At 40.9% G+C, this 22,474-nt stretch overlaps 1 protein-coding gene across 5 annotated transcripts in view; it reads right to left on the bottom strand.

The window, feature by feature from the left end:
* Jade3 (jade family PHD finger 3) overlaps window positions 1-20,995 on the bottom strand; it is a 94,628-nt gene extending 73,633 nt beyond the window's left edge. For 2 of the 5 annotated variants that reach the window (XM_011247477.2, XM_030251375.1), the window contains exons 1-3: window positions 20,896-20,995; window positions 17,176-17,284; window positions 11,009-11,096 (exon numbers count right to left, since the gene is read on the bottom strand). The gene's annotated coding sequence lies outside the window, so the exon portion shown is untranslated. Of the gene's footprint in view, window positions 1-11,008; window positions 11,097-17,175; window positions 17,285-20,476; window positions 20,808-20,895 lie in introns of those variants that run through there. The other 3 variants (NM_001289684.1, NM_199317.2, XM_011247476.2) reach the window with 2 other exon arrangements.
* Window positions 20,996-22,474: the final 1,479 nt, after the last annotated feature.

Genomic DNA, 22,474 nt, shown 5'->3' with positions numbered 1-22,474 from the left:
TCTTAAAAGTCTTGACACGTTGATCAATGGAATAGAATTGAAGACCCAGAAATAAGATCACACACGTACGGTCACTTGATCTTTGACAAAGATGCCAAAAATATACAAAGGAAAAAAGAAAGCATTTTCAATAAATGGTGCTGGTCTAACTGGCTGTCTGTATGTAGAAGAATGAAAATAGACCCATATTTGTCACCTTGTACAAAGCTCAAGCACAAGTGGATCAAGGACCTCAACATAAAACCAGATACACTGAATCTAATAAAAGAAAGTGGAGCCGGGTGTGGTGGCGCATGCCTTTAATCCCAGCACTTGGGAAGGAGAGCCAGGCGGATTGAGTTCGAGGCCAGCCTGGTCTACAAAGTGAGTTCCAGGACAGCCAGGGCTACACAGAGAAATCCTGTCTGGAAAAAACAAAAACAAACAAACAAAAAACAAACAAAAAAAAAAAAAGGAAGAGAAAGTGGGAAAGAGCCTTGAACTCATTGGCACAGGGGGAAACTTCCTAAACAGAACTCCAATGGCTCATGCTCTAAGATCAAGTATTGATAAATGGGACCTCAGGAAACTGGAAAGCTTCTGTAAGGCAAAGGACATAGTCATTAAGACAAATTGGCAACCTACAGATTGGGAAAAATTCTTCTCTAACCCCTTATCTGATAGAGTGTGAATATTCAAAATATAAAAAAGAACTCAAGAAGTTAATCACTAAAAAACCAAACAACCCAATAAAAAATGGAGTATAGGGGCTGGTGAGATGGCTCAGTGATTAAGAGCGCCGACTGCTCTTCCTAAAGGTCCCGAGTTCAAATCCCAGAAACCACATGGTGGCTCACAACCATCTGTAACGAAATCTGATGCCCTCTTCTGGAGTGTCTGAAGACAGCTACAGTGTACTAACATATAACAAATAAATGAATCTTTTAAAAAAAATGGAGTATAGAACTAAACTGAGAATTCACAACTGAGGAATCTAGAATGGCTCAGAAACACCTAAAGAAATGTTCGAAGTCCTTAGTGATCAGAGAAATGCAAATCAAAATGACCCTGACACCAATCAGAATGGCTAAGATCAAAACCTCAGGTGACAATACATGTTGGAGAGGATGTGGAGAAAGAGAACACTCCTCCATTGCTGGTGGGATTGCAAACTGGTACAACTACTCTGGAAATCAATCTGGAGGTTGCTCAAAAAATTGGAAATAGATCTATCTGAAAACCCAGCTATACAACTCTTGAGAAAATACACAAAAGATGCCCCACCATGCCATAGGGGCACATATTCTATTATGTTCATAGCAACCTTATTTGTGATAACCAGAAGCTAGAAACAACATAGATGTCCCACAACAGAAGAATGGATACAGAAAATGTGGTTCATTTACACAATGAAATACTACTCAGCTATTAAGAACGAGGATATCCTGAGTTTTGCAGGCAAATGGATGGAACTAGAAAATATCCTGAGTGAGGTAACTCAGACCCAAAAGGACGTGCATATTATGTACTCACTAATAAGTGGATATTAGTCCTCCCCCTCAAAAAAAAAAAAGAGTACAGAATTCCCAGGATACATTCCACAGAACGTGAAAAGGTCAACAAGCTGAAGTGCCCAAGTGAGGACACCTCAGTCCCACTTGGGAGAGAGAAGAAAGCAATCACAAGTGGGGAGGGGGGAACTGGGAGGGAATGTAGACAGGATGTGGGGGCAGTGGAGGAGACTGGGGAACCGGAACTGGTATTGAGTGAGGGAAAAGGACTGAAGTGCTGAGGGCCAACAGAAAGAATGTAAACAGGGAACCTCGGGAAATAGAAGGTTGGTGAGACCTTCCAGAATGCACCAGAGACCTGAGGGGTGAGAGCCTCTCAGTACTCAAAAGGAGGCATCTTAAATGAAATGCTGGAGAGTAAGGAGAGGGAAATTATAGAGCCCACCTCCAGCAGGAAGAGAGGACATCAAGTGAGGGATGGGGTTGCCATCCCACAGTCACATCTCTGACTCATAATTGTTCCTGCCTGAAAGAATTACAGGGATAGAAATGGAGAGGAGCCTGAGGAAAAGATGGTCCAGCCACAGGCCCAAAGTGGGATCCAGCTCAAGGGGAGGTCCCAAGGCCTGACACTATTGCTGAGGCTATGGAGAGCTCACAAAAAGGGACCTATCATGACTGCCTTCTGAAAGACCCAACAAGCAGCTGAAAGAGTTGGATGCAGATATTTGCACTCAACCAATGGACAGAAGCAGCTGACCCCTGTTGTTGTTTTAGGGAACGCTGAAAGAAGCTGAGGAGGGCGACCCTGTAGGAGAACCAGCAGTCTCAATTAATCTGAACCCCTGGGATCTCTCAGACACTGGACCACCAAACAGACATCATACACCAGCTGATATGAGGCCCCCAACACACATACAGTAGAGGACTGCCAGGTCTGTGCTTATTCAGAGATGACACACCTAACCCTCAAGAGACTAGAGGCCCCAGGGAGTTTAGAGATCAGGTGGGTGAGGGTTGGGGACATCCACGTGGAGACAGGGGGGTGGGAAGTATGGTATGTGGAACAGTAAGGGGGGAAGGGGGGATAAAATATGGAGTATGAAAAAAATAATAATACAAACGGAAAGTAAAATTCAGAAGTATTTGATTTTCTTCTGCCCTTTTCTTTACCTGGTCTATTTCTACTGTTTTTGATTTTAAGTACAGCAATTATATTTTGTTAGAAGACTTGCTTAACTTGCTTCCACTCCCAACCTGGGTTGAATACTAACCTTCTGGCTTTAATATTTACCCCTATAGTAATGTGATTATCTGACCATGTCTCCCAGCCGAGCTTAAATTCCTGGGAGGCAAAGAGTGTGTCAAATCTTATCTCTGTGCCTATTAACCAGCCTTAGACTTGATAGCCAGTAGGATGTTTGTAGGATGTATGCATAGACGTGTAAGTTCTTGACTGTTGGGCCATCTGTCCAGTGCCCTCCACTGTATTTGTTTCTCTTTTTAATACAGTGTCTATTACTGAAAGAGGAATATAGATTCACAGGAATACAGATACCATGAGCTCCAGGTATCTGCCTATCTCCTTCCTCCCCTTTCTACCTCAGTTCTGAAGTTACTAATGTATACCACAGCATTAGGCTTTATATGAATACTGGGAATCCAAACTCAGACATCATGATTATATGGCAGGCATTTAAAACTGAGTCATCTCCCTGGTCTTCAGGGAAAATTTTTTTAATGGAACATGGCTAATATCTTTAGAAGAAGGTCACAGAATATGGTAAGAGAAGAAACTAGAGCTGAGACTTTTAACTCTTCATCTAAGTAAGCTTTCAGTTGTACCATGCATTAAAATATCATTTAAACTGAGTGTGGTGCCACATGCCTTTAATCCCAGAACTCTAGAGGTAAAGGCAGTAAATTTCTCTGAATTGGAAGCCAGCCTAAATTTATACAGAGATCCAAACCAGCTAGGTGCAGAGTGAGAACCTTTCTCAAAAAACCAGTCACATAAACCTGGCACAAATATAGAAATTATATTCTAGAGGTATTAAATTGATCTTTGAAGGGCTAGAAAATATAAATATTCTAAGTAAACCAATGAACTGATTTAAAGAATGAACTTAAAATACTTCATATTCTATATACTGTATACAAAAACTTACTGAGTTAAAAAAGGAATAAAACACAAAAATTACTCAAAAGAAACCAAAGTGGTTATGTTAATATAAAAGTTTACCCAGGAGGGCTGGAGAGACGGCTCAGCGGTTAAGAGCACTCACTGGCTGCTCTTCAGAGGTCCTGAGTTCAATCCCCAGCAACCACATGGCGGCTCACAACTATCTGTAATGGGATCTAATACCCTCTTCTGGTGTGTGTCTGAAGACAGTTGACAGTGTACTCATATAAATAAATATATAAATAAATGAATCTATCTTAAAAATATGAACCCAGATTGAAGATATTAAAAATGACAAAATATCACTATATGAAGTAGACAGAAAAAATATTGAGTGTGTACATATCTAAATACAAACTACAAAACAGGTAAAGCAAAAACTAAGATGAAAGGATGAACTGAAAAGTCAAAATTATGGATAGAGACCAACATCCTTCCTTCAACAATTGGTAGAACTGCCAGAAAGTCAACAAGAATATAGAAAAACTACTCAACACCATCAACCGGCAGAATTTAATCAGCCCTTTTAGAACAATGCATCCAACCACAGAAAACTATGTTACTTTGAAGTATTCATAGAAAAGATATCAAGATAGACCACATAGAGTCATAAATCAAGTTTTAAAACACTGATATTATTCTGACCATAAAAGAATCAAAGTATAAGTGCAGAAAGATAAAAGAAGTATTGACATACACAAGTTTCTGTAAGGCAAAAGACACCGTCAATAAGACAAAAAGGCCACCAACAGATTGGGAAAGGCTCTTTACCTATCCTAAATCAGATAGGGGACTAATATCCAATATATATAAAGAACTCAAGAAAGTGGACTCCAGAAAATCAAATAACCCCATTAAAAATGGGGCTCAGAGATAAACAAAGAATTCTCACCTGAGGAATACCGAATGGCTGAGAAGCAACTGAAAAAAATGTTCAACATCCTTAATCATCAGGGAAATGCAAATCAAAACAACCTTGAGATTCCACCTCACACCAGTCAGAATGGCTAAGATCAAAAATTCAGGTGACAGCAGATGCTGGCAAGGATGGAAAGAGGAACACTCCTTCATTGTTGGTGGGATTGCAAGCTTATACAATCACTCTGGAAATCAGTCTGGCAGTTCCTCAGAAAATTCGACATAGTACTACCGGAGGATCCCGCAATACCTCTCCTGGGCATATATCCAGAAGATGTTCCAACCGGTAAGAAGGACACATGCTCCACTATGTTCATAGCAGCCTTATTTATAATAGCCAGAAGCTGGAAAGAACGCAGAGGCCCCTCAACAGTGGAATGGATACAGAAAATCTGGTATATTTACACAATGGAGTACTATTCAGCTATTAAAAAGAATGAATTTATGAAATTCCTAGGCAAATGGATGGGCCTGGAGTATCATCCTGAGTGAGGTAACCCAATCACAAAAGAACTCACATGATATGTACTCACTGATAAGTGGATATTAGCCCAGAAACTTAGAATACCCAAGATATAAGATACAATTTGCTAAATACATGAAACTCAAGAAGAACGAAGACCAAAGTGTGGACACTTTGCCCCTTCTTAGAATTGGGAACAAAACACCCATGGAAGGAGTTACAGAGACAACGTTTGGAGCTGAGACGAAAGGATGGACCATCTAGAGACTGCCATATCCGGGGATCCATCCCATAATCAGCTTCCAAACGATGACACCATTGCATACACTAGCAAGATTTTGCTGAAAGGACCCAGATATGGCTGTCTCTTGTAAGACTATGCCGGGGCCTGGCAAACACAGAAGTGGATGCTCACAGTCATCTATTGGATGGATCACAGGGCCCCCAATGGAGGAGCTAGAGAAAGTAACCAAGGAGCTGAAGGGATCTGCAATCCTAATAGGTGGAACAACAATATGAACTAACCAATACCTGCCGGAGCTCGTGTCTCTAGCTGTATATGAGTTAGAAGATGGCCTAGTCGGCCATCAGTGAAAAGAGAGGCCCATTGGTCGTGCAAACTTTAACTGCTTCAGTACAGGGGAATGCCAGGGCCAAGAAGTGGGAGTGGGTGTGTAGGGGAGTGGGTGGGGGAGCGTGTGGGGGGACTTTTGGGATAGCATTGGAAATATAAATGAAATAAACACCCAATAAAAAATAACAGGAAGTAATAATCCATTTTCCTTAATAACTCTTAACATCAATGGACTCAATTCTCGAAAAAAGACATAGACTAACAGACTGGATACATAAACAGGACCCAGTATTTTGCTGCATACAGGAAATGTACCACAGTGACAAAGACAGGCAATACCTCAGAGTTAAATGTTGGAAAACAATTTTCCAAGCAAATGGTCCCAAGAAACAAGCTGGAGTAGCCATTCTAATAACGAATAAAATCAATTTTCAACCAAAAGTTATCCAAAAAGATAAGGAAGGACACTTTATACTCATCAAAGAAAAATCTACCAAGATGACCTCGCAATTCTGAACATCTATGCTCCAAGTGCAAGGGCACCCACATTCATAAAAGAAACTTTACTAAAGCTCAAAGCACACATCACACCCCAGACAATAATAGTGGGAGTCTTCAACATCCCACCCTCAGCACTCGACAGATCCTGGAAACAAACTAAATAGAGACACAGTGAAACTAACAGAAGTTATGAACCAAATGGATCTATCAGATATTTGTAAAACATTTCATCCTAAAGCAAAAGAATATACCTTCTCCTCAGCACCTCATGGTACCTTCTCCAAAACTGACCATATAACTGGTCATAAAACAGGCCTCAATAGATACAAAAATATTGAAATTGTCCCATGCATTCTATCAGATCACCACGGACTAAGGCTGGTCTTAAATACCAACAAAAACAATGGAAAGCCACAAACACTTGGAAGCTGAACAAGGCTCTATTCAATGATAACTTGGTCAAGAAATAAAGAAAGAAATTAAAGGCCTTTTAGAATTTAATGAAGATGAAGACATATCATACCAAAACTTATGGGGCACAATAAAAGCAGCGGTAAAAGGAAAACTCATAGCTCTAAGTGCCTCCAAAAAGAAACTGAAGAGAGCTTACACTAGCAGCTTGACAGCACACCTGAAAGCTCTAGAACAAAAAGAAGCAATACACCCAAGAAGAGAAGATGGCAGGAAAGAATCAAAGTCAGGGTTGAAATCAACCACATAGAATCAAAAACAACTATACAAAGAATCAACAAAACCAGGAGCTGATTCTTTGAGAAAATCAACAAGACAGATAAACCCTTAGCCAGACTAACCAGAGGACACAGAGACAGTATCCAAATTAATAAAATCAGAAATGAAAAGGAAGACATAACAATGAAAATTTAAATTTATCAGAATCTATTGTTGATGTGCTGTTTTAAGGATGTTCACAAGGTGTATCAAAAGGTACATAAATATCCCAAATTACAAGGCACTACTGGGTTCAAATACCATAGTAGATGTTGGGACTATCAAAAAATGAAATTTAAAGAATTATGATTCATGTTAAAAAGCCTAATGAGGGCTGGTGGGATGGCTCTGTGGGTAAGAACACTGACTGCTCTTCCGAAGGTCCTGAGTTCAAATCCCAGCAACTACATGGTGGCTCACAACCACCTGTATTGAGATCTGACTCCCTCTTCTGGTGTACCTGAAAATAGCTAGAGTGTAATTATTTATAGTAATAAATAAATCCTTTTTAAAAAGCCTAATGAATAAAGCAGATAATATGTAAGTTCAGATAGATCATTTCAGCAAAGAAATGGAATCTAGGAGAAAAAAGCAAATACAAATACTAAAAATAATAAAGTTTTAAAAATTAGTAACTCAGTGAGCTCAACACTAAATTTGATGCAACTAAGAAAACAATAGCTTGAAGGTCATGTTTATTTATCAGGCCACTAAAAATTAAAACAAAGGAGGATGGAGAAAGAAGAAGAAAGGAAAGAAGAAAGAAGGAAGAAAGAGAAGGAAAAAAGAGGAGAAGGGAGGAAGAGAAGGGAGGAAAGGCCAGAGGAAGGGACGGAGAAAGGGAGGAGGAAAGGGAAGAGGAAAGAGAAGAAGGAAGTGAGGTAGGAAGGAAAGGAGGAGGGAAGGAAGAGGAAGGAGAAGAGGATGAGAATAACTGCCACCACCAGCACCATCAGCACCACCAGCACCACCCAGCATACTCTGGAATGATGGTTCAGTGTGTAAGAGCACTTGTTATTCTTGCTGAGGATCTGGGTTGGATTCTGAGAACCCACATGCTGGCTCCACAACATTCTGTAAATCCAGTTCCAGGGAACTCAACACTCTCTTCTGGTTTTCACAGGCATTGCACACATGTGGTACACTGACATACATGCAGGCAAAAATAATTAAAACAGCACAGAACATTCAAGAACTGTGAGCCATTAACAGTATAACTAACTTGGAGTTAGAATCCCAGACAAACAAAACAAAAGCTGAATTATTTGAAAAAATAGCTGAAAATTACACACAGAAACCACAGATAAAGGAAGTTTGAAGACTATTAAACAGGATAAATAAGAAAAAATATAAAAGCCGGGCGTGGTGGCGCACGCCTTTAGTCCTAGCACTTGGGAGGCAGAGGCAGGCGGATTTCTGAGTTCGAGGCCAGCCTGGTCTACAAAGTGAGTTCCAGGATAGCCAGAGCTACACAGAGAAACCCTGTCTCAAAAAACCAAAAAAAAAAAAAAAAAAAAAGAAAAATATAAAGCCACATCTAAGTATATCATATTCAAATTGCTTAAAATCAAAGGTAAAAAGAAAACCTTTAAGGTTGTCAGAAGCAAAGAGAGACATTAGATGTACACAAGGATAATAATTATGCCACACTTAACTAGATGATATGCAACACTGGAATAATATATTGAAGGAGGAGGAAAATCTCTTCCAGCCATTATTCTATATTGCACAAATGACCTTCAAAAGTGAGTAGAGTATGAAAACCTTCTCAGACAAAGAAAAACAATATACTACCATCAGACCTACCCTAAAAATGTTTTAAATCCGCTTTTCATTAAAATTAAGTTTTACTTTAATATAACATTTTATTAATTCTTTTGAGAATTCCAGACATACATACAATGTATTTGGATCATATTCACCACCTACACTTTCCTCTAACTCCTCCATGATCTACCCTTACCTCTCTTCCAACTTCATATGCTTTGAAAAAAACTAACTCACTTAAAGTCCAATGTGTGCTGTTCATATATGCATGTGTATAGGGCCATCCACTAAAGCATGGATAATCTATTAGGGACCACATTTCTAAAGAAAACTGACTCTCCTCCTAGTAGCCATTACTCTCAATAGCTCAACTAGAAGTAGGATCTTCTTCCTTCCCCTCCATAGTAGAATGTTGTCTGGTTAAAGAAAATTCTTTAAGCAAGTTGGGAAACTAGGATCAAGAAAAGAAATAAAGAGCACTGGAAAGGGAACAAATGAAGGTAAGTTATAACATTTTTCTAAAATGTTTAAGAAGTCAATTTTTCATCCATCAGCCAAAGGCTAATTTTACAACCAAGCCTTCTAAGATAACAGCCTCAAATCTACTAAGGTAAATTGCTTTCTACAGAAAAAAATCTATACAAACACAAACAAAAAAAAAAAACCCCAAAACCAAAATTCTACAGCCAGTATTATTCCTAATGAGAGATGGCAACAAATTAAGTGATCCTTTCTCACTACATTTCTAAAGAAGGAAAATATCAGAGTATTAATTTTACATATTTCAAGATTAACTACGAAATTACAGTACTTAAGGAAGTATACAAAACTATAGTTCTTGAGAAAGTATGTGAACATAGTATATCATAGCTGGGGATGAGGTTCGGTGCTAGAGCACTTGCCCAGCATGCTTTAGTCCATGGGATCCACCCTCAGCACTGCAAAGAAAAGAAGGTAGTATAATTAATGGAAAAATGGTTAAAACACACAGATTTATGGAGCGGAGTTGCTCAGAAATAGATGCACAGATGCAAAGAAAATTGAAGAAATAGAAGACAGACTTTTTAACAAATGATGCCAAAAAACATCCCATATGCAGGAAAATGAACTTCAACACATATCCCCTTCCATGGCTTACTGGAATCCGAAATGACAGAACCCCTTTGGAGGACAGTGTGTCCATTTCTGTCAGATAAACATCAGTAATCCCATTCCCATGTATTCATCCAAAAGGAACTGAAAACTTATGCTCACACAAAGACCTATAAACTACTATTTATCACATCAATTTCCTCTAGTCTACATACACACATAATTCAATGCTGGAGGTATAGCTCAGTGGTATAGTATGTATGTAGTACACGGAAAACCGGAAAAATCTGCATAGGCTCAATGCCCACCCCAGCACCACAAAAAAAAAAAAAAAAAAAAAAAAGTCAGAACTATACCAAGAAGCATTTCAAGGGGAAAAATCTTACCTGGAATTTCTTTTTCTTTTAATCTCATCAAGTCAAGTTGGGAAGGAGTCATGGGAATTCCTATAACTATGTATCAGCTCTTCTTAAAAACACATTTAACTTTTTTAAAAAAGATTTTATTCATTATCTTATTTATTATTATATGTAAGTACACTGTAGCTGTCTTCAGACACACCAAAGGAGGACATCAGATCTCATTATGGATGGCTATGAGCCACCATGTGGTTGCTGGGATTTGAACTCAGGACCTTAGGAAGAGCAGTCAGTGCTCTTAACTGCTGAGCCATCTCTCCAGCCCCCACATTTAAATTTTGAAATAGGAAAATAACACACCTTAAAATTCAAAAGGTATATACAGAAGAGGTTACGCAGTGAAAGATCTCACTCTCAACCACTAGTCCAGGTCATTCATGCCCCGAAACTGTCAGTGCTTAAACAGCCTGTCTATGTAATCAAAAATTTACATATTCTTGCCATTACTATCTGTTTTACATAAATGGTAATGCATGCTCTACTCTGTTTCTAATATACAATGTAACAATACTGTTTTATGTAACTAAGTTCTGACTGGTACTCAATATATCACTAATCTTCTGTTACTATAAGCAATATTCCAATTAACATATAAGTATTTGTTGAATTAAGTCTTGGATAAAGTGCTAAGTCAAATACTATGTTTATAAATATGGACAGCTCTTTTCAAGCTCCTGACTTAAATATCAGGAATTCTAAATTTTTATCCTAGGAAGAAATAAGGAAACCTAAGATTCTGCCATCACCCAAATTTCAAGAGGAATACACACCCACCCCTGTGATGCACAAAAATGAGCATTTTAACTCAGTTTCCCACATTTCTGAAGACCATTACATTTTATATAATAAATTTCAGTCCTAAAGAGCGATTACCTCTGAGATCTTCCAACGTAAGGTCAAAGTCTGATGCCCCCACACTGGTAGATCTTGGCCACTCCACAGTATGATGCTGGATTCGTCACTGCAACCACAGGAATATTTTTAAAATTGGAATAAAACATATTTACAAAGAATCCTTTATCCATACTACAATGCCCAATTTCTTCTCTTAGATAAAAATTATATTAAAGGGGGAGGGAGAGGGGTCCGAGGCAAAATTGCCACTTTTTCCTTTCATCTCCTGATGGTAGATTACCAAATCTTTTTGCTTAACTACAAATGTGATTAAACATGAATGGGTGTGGAGGAAACACAGGAACTCCTTTGATAAAAGCTATATAAGATCAGAGAGCAGTTGACACATTTGTGAGAAAATCTACTTCTAAAACCACACTGCCTCCCTATGGCTTTCCATTCATTACCAATTATTATGCATTATTGCTATAAAGGCTACCAATTTATTCACAGCTCCTTATATCCACTCTTTAAATGGTCTCCCACAATGACTTTGGACTAGGTCATGAAAGTACTCTTGTGACTTAGCAATGGAACAATAGTAAATGTAGCAGGAATGGATGCTTGAAAAAAAAAGTACTTATGTACTGGTTGGGTGCTTACTCTCCCTTGCTTCTCTCCCTTGAGACTCTGAGACCACTAGACTAGACTAGCCACCTAGAAGAGACCACAAAGAGTGGTGAGCCATCCAAGCTTAGGGCCTCTTTCCTAAACACCAGCTGGCTAAGCAAAGCCATCCTAAACCATCAAGCCACCAACTAAGTGATTTCTCTTACCTCTAAAAGTTAACTAGTACAGGCTACTTAAAAGTATGTTTGTGCAGGGCGGTGGTGGAGCACACCTTTAATCCCAGCAGAGGCAGAGGAAGGCGGATTTCTGAGTTCGAGGCCAGCCTAGTCTACAAAGTGAGTTCCAGGATAGCCAGGGCTATACAGAGAAACCCTGTCTCAAAAAAACAAAAAACAAACAAAAAAAATTATGTTTGTGACCCAATATATATGGCAAGGGGAAAAGAAAACCAATTTTCTCATGAGGTTTATGCTGTACATAAAAACAGTTCTAAATACAAAAACTTCCACTACCTGAATGAAAATATAAAAAAAATAGTAAAAAAAATGTTTCAGTCTTTCTAGTCTCATAAATGTGCTGTCTACCATCACAGATTGCAAACACACAAAATTTAAAAATGACAAATTTCAGAGGCTGGAGAAATGGCTTAGCAGTTAAGAGCATTGGCTGCTCTTCCAGAGGTCCTGAGTTCAATTCCCAGCAACCACATGGTGGCTCACAACCATCTGTCTTGGGACCTGATGCCCTCTTCTGGTGTGTCTGAAGATAGCTACAGTGTATTCATGTACATAAAATAAATCTTTTTTAAAAAGTTGACAAGATGCTGGCGAGGATGTAGAGAAAGAGGAACATTCCTCCATTGTTGGTGGGATTGCAAGCTTGTACAACCACTCTGGAAATCATTCTGGCAGTTCCTCAGAAAATTCGACATAGTACTACCCGGAGGATCCCGCAATACCTCTCCTGGGCATATATCCAGAAGATGTTCCAACTAGTAAGAAAGACACATGCTCCACTATGTTCATAGCAACCTTATTTATAATAGCCAGAAGCTGGAAAGAACCCAAATGCCCCTCAACAGAGGAATGGATACAGAAAATGTGGTACATTTACACAATGGAGTACTACTCAGCTATTAAAAAGAATGAATTTATGAAATTCCTAGACAAATGAATGGACCTGGAGGGTATCATCTTGAGTGAGGTAACCCAATCACAAAAGAACTCACATGATATATACTCACTGATAAGTGGATATTAGCCCAGAAACTTAGAATACCCAAGATATAAGATACAATTTGCTAAACACATGAAACTGAAGAAGAACGAAGACCAAAGTGTGGACACTTTGCCCCTTCTTATAATTGGGAACAAAACACCCATGGAAGGAGTTACAGAGACACAGTTTGGAGCTGAGACAAAAGGATGGACCATCTAGAGACTGCCATATCCGGGAATCCATCCCTTAATCAGCCTCCAAATGCTGACACCATTGCATACACTAGCGGGATTTTGCTGAAAGGACCCTGATATAGCTGTCTCTTGTAAGACTATGCCGGGGCCTGGCAAACACAGAAGTGGATGCTCACAGTCATCTATTGGATGAATCACAGGGCCCCCAATGGAGGAGCTAGAGAAAGTAACCAAGGAGCTGAAGGGGTCTGCAATCCTATAGGTGGAACAACAATATGAACTAACCAGTGCCCCCCAGAGCTCATGTCTCTAGCTGCATATGTATCAGAAGATGGCCTAGTCGGCCATCAGTGGAAAGAGAGGCCCATTGGTCGTGCAGACTTTATATGCCTCAGTGCAGGGGAATGCCAGGGCCGGAAAGTGGGAGTGGGTGGGAGGGGGAGTTGGGGGAAGGGTGGGGGGACTTTTGTGATAACACTGGAGATGTGAATGAAGAAAGTACCTAATTTAAAAAAATCAAAAAAAAAAAAAGGAAAAAAAGTTGACAAGTTACCATTTAGTCACAGAAGTACCTTACTTATGATACATTTAAACTAAAGCCTTATATTCCACTGTTCCATTTGTAAGTCCAAATCCAGGTTTCCAGAAATTAATTTTCCTCTCAATTCCAATTGTTTGTTTATTTCATGGGGCTTAATGGAAGTTAGATAACTTCCCTTAATGCATCCTAAAATGTAAGATATGAAACTAATTAAACTTCTTTCTACCTTTTTTTAGTATGATGGCAACTCTTCTTCTTTTTTTTTAAAGGTATACGCCTACTGCCTGACTCTTGCACAGTTTTAATTGGGTATTTTTTTTAAAAGATTTATTTATTTATTATATGTAAGTACACCGTAGCTGACCTCAGATACTACAGAAGAGGGCATCAGATTTTGTTACGGATGGTTGTGAGCCACCATGTGGTTGCTGGGATTTGAACTCAGGACCCTCGGAAGAGCAGTCAGTGCTCTTAACCACTGAGCCATCTCGCCAGCACTAATGGCAACTCTTCTTACAACATTCAGAGACAGTCTAAGCTACCTACCTATGCATTTAACATAGGTTTTATACAGAAACATTGCCTATATTGGAATGCAATATGAACAGTGAAGAAATTACATAAAGCTTTTTTTAGAAACCACTGAATACTTTTCTGAAGTACTCACACATGCAGTTAGGAAAAATTTTAATAAAATACTTTCAAGGAGGCCTATGCTTATTTATCTTTAAAATAAAGCATAAGCTTCTTAATGAGGTTCCACAAAGTCTACCAATGTTCTGCCTACCTTGTCTCTCTTCACAGATCCAGCCAAAGCTCTGTAAATCCTTTATTCCTCCATCCCACCTCAGTGCTGTCCTACCTCCTATTCCCTCCACCTGCCAATCTCTTCTCTCTTCACTTTACCTAGTTTATTATTATTATTCATTCTTGAGGTTCCAAGAGCACTCCACTGGTCAGTCACAGAGGAATGAATTCTCTCTCTTCCTTACTGTGTGTATGTATGCGTGTGTGACCTTGAGCAAGTTGGCTCTGTTTCACCATTTCAAGATTCACACCTCTAAGAGATATCTACTGCTCAGAGAGCTAGCTGTTCAGTACTCAACTTAAGAGAAAATGGTTACCAAATCACTACTTCTATTGTATTTATTATCCCATAAGGTAACTGCCGTCATCTTTCCTAATACAACTAATAATTAGGTATTTATCTAATTTATCTTTTTTTGAAAAAAAAACAAACAAGAAATTCCCGCTTGGATCCTACCTTAATATCTAATATTTTTTATGTTACTCACAACATATTGTATTTTTTGTAAGAGGAGATGAAATGAATATTTATAGAGCAACTATTACTTCAACTAAATGCTCATTACCATCCTAGAAATATGCTTTGGCATATGAAGAAACTGAGGCATAGAGAAGTAAACTAGCCAATATCAAATGCAAGAGCCAAAATTTGAGTCCAAGTTTGCCTGATTCCATTGTCTGTGGTGGATGCATGACATCAAAGAATTCTCTAACGCATGAACCTTGTCATTTAACAGCAGAAGGCCTTAAAGATATGTATAGTTGCATCCAGGTAAGTGACTCTCACATGTCTACTCTTCAGCTCCTTAACCAGGCCTCTGTTGCCATCAGCAGAACATTCCTCCTCCTGTGAGAAGATTCCTTACATTCTTTCCACTGGACATTAAACTCTTAAGGGTATGAGTATCTTTCACCTTTTATACCCCTAGCAAACAGAAAGCACTCAGTATGTTTGCTGAATGAATTAAATAGCGGCTATATTAATGGCCACAGAACTGAGGGGTTTCATAGTATTAAAATTTGACAGAGGAAAAAGAAAAACAAAAAAACCAAAAAACAAAAAAGAAAAAAAGAAAAAAAGAAAAAAAGGAAAAAAAGAAAGAACAAAAAAAAATTTTGATAGAGGAAAGCCAGGCGTAGAGGCACACGCCTTTAATCCCAGCACTCAGGAGGCAGAGGCAGGTGGATTTCTGAGTTCGAGGCCAGCATGGTCTACAGAATGAGTTCCAGGACAGCCAGGGCTACACAGAGAAACCCTGTCTCAAAAAAAAAATTGACAGAGGAAAGAAAACATGATGAGAACAGTGAAAGGGAAAGGGTACGTCTTAAATACTTTTACATTTGGTCATGACTTTTTTACCTAACATCAAAGATTCTACTAGATTTACAAACATATGCTTGGTAGCTACACGGGGTCTTTACCTCTGGGGTCCTGTCCCTCCACCAATGTTCTGCTACACCAGTGGTTGCATCTGAGATACTCTTCACAACAGAATAGCCTTGACAAATACCACCCTCTCACTGTTTATGCTCAAATGATTTGTAAAAAAAAAGAAAGAAAGAGCAAATGAACACAAACTGCTGATAACTGGTAACCTTGGATAAAGGGAATACAGTACGCTTTTATACCAATCTTGCAACATTTTTAAAAATTATAATACTTTATCAAAATTAAGTTTCAAAATCTAGAAAAGAATAATAGCAGCAATTTTCTTAGAAGATTTCAACAGAGGGTCCAGTGTACCAGCCAAGCTGATATCACATTCTCTTGTTAGCTAGTCCAAAAACAACATTCTGGCCAAGCAATGCCCACTCTTTACAATCCCAGTGCTCAAGAGGCTGATGCAGGAGGATCATGAGTTGGAAAGCCAGTCTGGGCTACACACACACACCAGCCGGGCGCAGTGGCACACGCCTTTAATCCCAGCACTTGGGAGGCAGAGACAGGCAGATTTCTGAGTTTGAGGCCAGCCTGGTCTACAAAGTGAGTTCCAGGATAGCTAGAGCTATACAGAGAAACCCTGTCTCGAAAAACCAAAATAATAATAATAAAAATAGAAAAAAAACCTGTCTCAAAACAACAACAAAAAACCTACACTGGCTTTGGTGTCTTTGCTTATCAACAGGTATTAGAGGAAAATGTTCTCTTTGGGTAGTGGGGCATAGCCACAGCTTCTGAGTTGGAGCAGAAAAATTGTTTGTAGCTTGAAGAGCACTCATGATATCATAGATGTCTCCTATTTGCCAAAGTCCCAATATAACTTCTTTTTCTCCTTAGAAATATATATATATATTTTTAAATTTATTTTTATTTAATGTATATGAGTACACGGTCTCTATCTTCATGCACACCAGAAGAGGGCATCAGATTTCATTACAGATGGTTGTGAGCCACCATGTGGTTGCTGGGAATTGAACTCAGGACCTCTGGAAGAGCAGTTGGTGCTTTTAACCACTGAGCCATTTCTCCAGCCCCCAGAAATATATTTTTTAATTATATTGTGTTTTTTCAGATTTATTTTATTTATTTATTTATTTATTTATTTATTTATTACATATATGAGTGTTCTGCCTTCAAGCATACAAGAGGGAATCAGATCTCACTACAGATGTTGTGAGCCACCATGTGAGTGCTGGGAATTGAACTCAGAACCTCTGGAAGAGCAACCAATGCTCTTACCCACTGAGCCATCTCTCCAGCCCCTATACCTTCTTCTTGCCAGATCCTTTTTCTTCAGGGCAAATCAGGACTCCTAGGTACCCACAAGAACACGCATGTCCTCATGTTCAGAAAAACAGCACTTTGGAGTTCTTACCTCCCCTTTTCCAAGTCTAGCAGATTGGATCAGACAAGTTTTTCCCAATGACTCAGCAAAGAGGCACTTTTGATTATAGGAGCCTTGCTTCTGTTGTCTATGGAAAGACCTACAGAAAGGACAAAAATGGAGCACGGGGAGTCACAAAACAGAAAACTTAAAACAATAGTAAATTATCTGTAATGATCACCTGCTAGCACCCTTTTATTCATTACTTCTAACCATCCAACCCCACCCCACAAACCTGAAAATGCTTTAATTTTCTTAGCTACAGTAAACTAGAACAATACAAATTTGTAAATCAGCTACACGTCCCCACTTTATAAAGGTATTGGGATAAGGGGTAGGTAGCTCAGTGGTAGAATGCTTGCTTAGCATAGGCAAAGCTCTGGGTTCAATTTTCAACACCAAAAATTATGGCTAGGATACAGCCAGATGGGTATCACTGGACACCCACCTCTCATTTAGAAAAATGAGGCAAGTAAAGATCACAGTAAATTAAGCCGGGCGTGGTGGCACACGTCTTTAATCCCAGCACTCGGGAGGCAGAGGCAGGCGGATTTCTGAGTTCGAGGCCAGCCTGGTCTACAAAGTGAATTCCAGGACAGCCAGGGCTATACAGAGAAACCCGGTCTCAAAAAAAAAAAAAAAAATCACAGTAAATTATCCCCTAATAAGAAATTATCTTAATATAAATCAGCATATTCTATTTTCTTCAGCTCCTGTTTTTTCTAAGCTCCATGAAGAGGTACATACATTATGTCCCATGATAATATTCAACCTCATTTTTAGCCTTCCTCTCTGCATCCATGATCAAAGCTTCTAAGAGCTCTCTAATGTCACGTTTCCATAAACACCTGATAGTTCCTGATTCCCTCAACACCCTCAAAAATATGATTAGTTTCAGCTAAACTTCAAAGTTAAAAAAAAAAACAGGAGATGGCTTTGTATCGCTTAGAGAACATTTGTTATGGTTGGTAGAACATAAGAAAGGGATAAAATAAGCAGTATAAAAAGGAGATGGCCATACAAAATCTATAAGTCTTCAACATCCTTGTACTTTAGCTTTTACTAACTCTTATCACTCGGGTATGATAACTGCCCCTGCATTATTAGGTGTGATGATACTGAGAATCTCCTCTACAGGCCAGAAAGTGGTTCGCAAATGTTCCAAAAGCTTGTGTGTCCTGAAAACAGCCTCCAAGTCATTCCTGGGTACTTCCTTTTGAACTGCCCATGACCAAGATTCATATCCCAGTGCCATGGCTTGATTCAGAAAAGAAGAAAGAGTGTGGATCCTGGAGTTAGAACACTGTAACCTGTATTAGTTGCTAACTGAAAAAATTGTGAGGAATAATATTGTATTTTAAAGTATTTTAAAGCAACAGTATTGGAATAAGAGCTCTTCTCTAGTGAACAGAGGTGTACAGAACACATGTGAAAGAAAGGTGACAATGATGGTAACTAATGTCGAGAGCTTAATATGAATTGGGCACTCTTCAATTGAATATGAACAGCATCCCCCTCCCAACTTCTGTAATCCTTGACGGGAGAGTTTATCCTCTAATAACTCAAGTATTTGAAGTCAGAGCTCATCTAAAATAAAAAAAGAAAATGTTAGTTATGGAAGTAGAACACTCTTAAGGTTAAACAAAAAAAGAAAAAAATCTATTTTTACTTATCCAGAATCATCAGATAATATGTAAGAGCCACACTATTTAAAGGGTACAAAGGCTAGGCTCTATATTCCTACCATTACAGATGTTATAGAAATATTAAACTAAGTAAAATACAATGCTTTGTTCAAGTGGACTCTGCTGTGCTCTGCTCTCCACCCCCACTCTCCACCCTCCAGGCTGAGGAGAAATGGCTGCAGGCAAGGTATTTAAGAGAAGCACTCTGGGAAAGAAGATTCTGGTTAGGTGCACTAGGCAACGAGGTTGTGCAACCAGTTTCTACCTATTTTGTTTTTCATTACTTTTCAGAGTTTTGAGAGGAGCAGTTATCTTTATCTGACTGAACGCAGGGAATGAGGTCACCTTTTCCTCTAGGACACTGAAATCTCTGTCACCATGGTTTTTATTTCTTATACAATCAAACTGTGGCGGGTGGAGGGTGAGGTTCTCATCCTCAGCCTTACAGTTAAGTGCATCTCACAAGGCGGGGTTGGTCGACCCTTGTGCACATCTTTCCTTGTGACTCAACGCCAGTGGAGTGGTCAAACAAGTTTCTTGTGAAAGCCCTACAAGGTACGTATGTCCTAGGGCTGCAAAGAGATAAACTCTTAAGTGTATCTTCACATGCCACCATTAAGGACACTCACTAAAGAGTCCCCCCCCCCCACACTTTCTTCCCACCCCACTTTCTTCCTTACAAATAATGAACGCTGTTTGCCCTGTGTAATTTAAAGCCCAATTCCACCAAAACTCTGCTCCGAAAAGCAGGAGGAAAAGGCTGGGAGGATTAAAAAAATAAAATAAAATAAAATCGATGTGGCTCCCTCAGAGGAGCTGGAGAAAAGTTAACAACTATGCCCGGTGGCAGAAAAATCTCCCCTTAATTGGCATATCCCTGGCGATTTTCCCACCCCTAGACCTCAGGGCGATTGCGGGCTTCGAACACTCACTGCGTCCTAACAATGACTGGAGAAAGGAAAGTTCGAGGACGGAAGGGCACCCGCACTCCCACTAGGTTGGCATTTCAGCTCTCAGAGTGCCTGGTTGCTCCCCACACTGCCCGTCTTGCCCTCTCCGGACCCTCAGTATCTTCCCGCTCCGCAAGGCTCAAACAGCCAGGGTGCGCCCTCTCGCTGCTCGGACCCGGCAGCCACAGGCAGCAGAAAGAGCATGCCCTCTAGCCCCGAGGTCTGGCCCCAAGAGTCCCTGATAGCACAGGACAAGCACGGAAAGGGGCACCCGGAGGGGACTCCGAAGGGAACGGCCGCCACAGTTATGGCGCTCAACGCCTCCGGAGGTGTCCGGGAGGCTGTAGCCCAGCTCGTGTGTCCGTGTCCGCGCGCCCCCCCCCAACCCCCCGCCCGGGCCACCGGGCACAGCGCGCCACCAGCAGCGGGGCGACTGGGCACTTTACCTCAGCCCACACACGCTCTGTGTTCCGGGGCTCTCGGGGGGACCCCGGGGCAACCGCTACGTGGAGCTGGAGCGACCCCGAGGGTGGCAAGGCCGGGACCCCAAGCTCCACGCCGCTCGCGTCCCACTCCTCGAGGCCGCCACTCCCGCCACTAAACCCGCACTACGCCCACAACCTCGCTGGTGCCGAGGCCACCCTCGAGAGCGCCTACCTCCGGCGCAGCGTCTCGCTCCGCTCCTTCCTCGCCGCACACTGAGGGCCCCCTCAACGTGCCGGGCGAGTCTGGCTAGGGTGGTAACCGCCCCCTAGCCGCCTGCTTTCTTCTCTTCCCTCCCTCGCACCTGCCCCCTAATCTCACCCCGCCCTCCTGGCCGGGCCTTCCGAGGAGCCGAGGGGGCCGCCCCCTAGCGCTCTGCTCCCGCCCCCGGCCCTGGCCGCCTGGCCCTTCAGGCCTCAGCTCTGGACAGGCTGCTGGGCGGCGGCGGCAGCCGAGGCGGCGCGGAGCACTATTGTATTCCTGACACTGTGCGCTCCCACGCTCCGCCTCTTCCCTTTCCTTCCTCATCACTGCAACTCCCCGCCCCACCCCCCCCCACCTCCCCCCACCCCCGCCGGCTGCGCTCGCCCTACCCGGCTGACTCCCCGCCGTCTGCTCGCCGCGCGATCTTCTGGCGGGCTGGGCGCCGTCACGAGCGCCACCGGCTTCGAGGCTCCACCCACCTCAAGCTCCCGCACGCGCGGCGCGGCGCTTCAGGTGGGTTCTCCTCCCCTCCTGCTGCGCGCGCTGCTGCCCTGAGGCGTCCCAGCCCTGCTAGGCGCTTGGGCCAGCGAGGTGCACTGGCTCCTGCTCCGGCAAAGTCCAGCCTGAGCTTTCCCACCCTCCTGACTCGATTGTAAAGTTCTACGAGTGCAATTCGTCCCTAAACTCTAAGACGACCATTATTTCTGACGTTTAGACTTGAAGCATGGATAAATAATAAAAGCCAGGAGGCAATTGACAACACATTAATCCAGTTGTGAGCAAAAATGCTTTATGATGGGGTGGGACTTCTTGATTTCTTTTTCTTTTTTTCTGATGTCGACTTAGCCTACAGCTCCCAGTTATTCAAACCCTCGTCCAGGTGTTCCTGGGGAGATATTTTGGTACTATAATTAAAGATCGGTTGACTTAAAAGTAGGGGTCGCCGTCTTGGATAGTTTAGGTAGGCCTATCAGAATTATTTGGAAAAAAAACTTTAAACTAGGGCTGAGACAGACAGAGAGGGTTGGATAGAGAATGTAAAACTGGTGTACAGAGCGAGTTCCACTACAGCCAGGGTTATACAGAGAAACACAAACAAACAAGAAAAAGTTCACCATGAATGCCTGCTTTGGTCTATTCTATGCCCCTGCGTTCCAGCTCCCTGGTCATCTGCCCTGCAACTTTTTGTTTTGCTTAGCCATTGTCACAATTATGGAAGACAATAGCGTCAAATAAATAAGGGAGACATGATGTATAGTAGTAATATATAAAACAAGTGTACATAATTTACTACTGGTTCCTGGACCTTTGAAATACAGATGCTTGAAAACAACTTTTTTTAATTTACCTTGCTAGAATTGAAAATGCATCATTCACAATTATGATGAATTAATATAGTTATTTTCACTTATATTTCTAGGTTTAAACAGAAATGTGAGCTCTTGTATTTTGTCTGTTTTTCATATTGTAGATATGATTCTACTTTATTTTATGTAAGTCTATGAGTGGTAAAATATTTAGTCCACAATTACTGTTACAGTTGAATTATTTAAAAATAAAAATTCATGTGGGCAGTGGTGGCACACGCCTTTAATCCCAGCACTTGGGAGGCAGAGGCAGGCAGATTTCTGAGTTCGAGGCCAGCCTGGTCTACAGAGTGAGTTCCAGGACAGCCAGGGCTACACAGAGAAACCCTATCTCAGAAAACCAAAAAATAAAACAATAAAAAAAATAATAAAAATTCCACAGTCATAAAAATTCAAAGGGGTCCCATGCATCTTTCTAAGTACTTCTCAAGTTTTCTCCCAATAGTAACCTTATATAACTATATCAAAACCAAGATAGTGGCACTTGTCCAATCTGAAAAGCTCATTCAAATTTCATCAACTTCACAAGCATCCATTTCTGAGTCTGAATATATAAGTTCTACACAATTGTATCACCTGTGAGTTTCCTATGACCAACACA

Source organism: Mus musculus, chromosome X, assembly GCF_000001635.26.
Source record: "Mus musculus strain C57BL/6J chromosome X, GRCm38.p6 C57BL/6J".
Lineage (NCBI taxonomy): Eukaryota > Metazoa > Chordata > Mammalia > Rodentia > Muridae > Mus > Mus musculus.
This window is presented reverse-complemented; position numbering and strand designations above follow the sequence as displayed.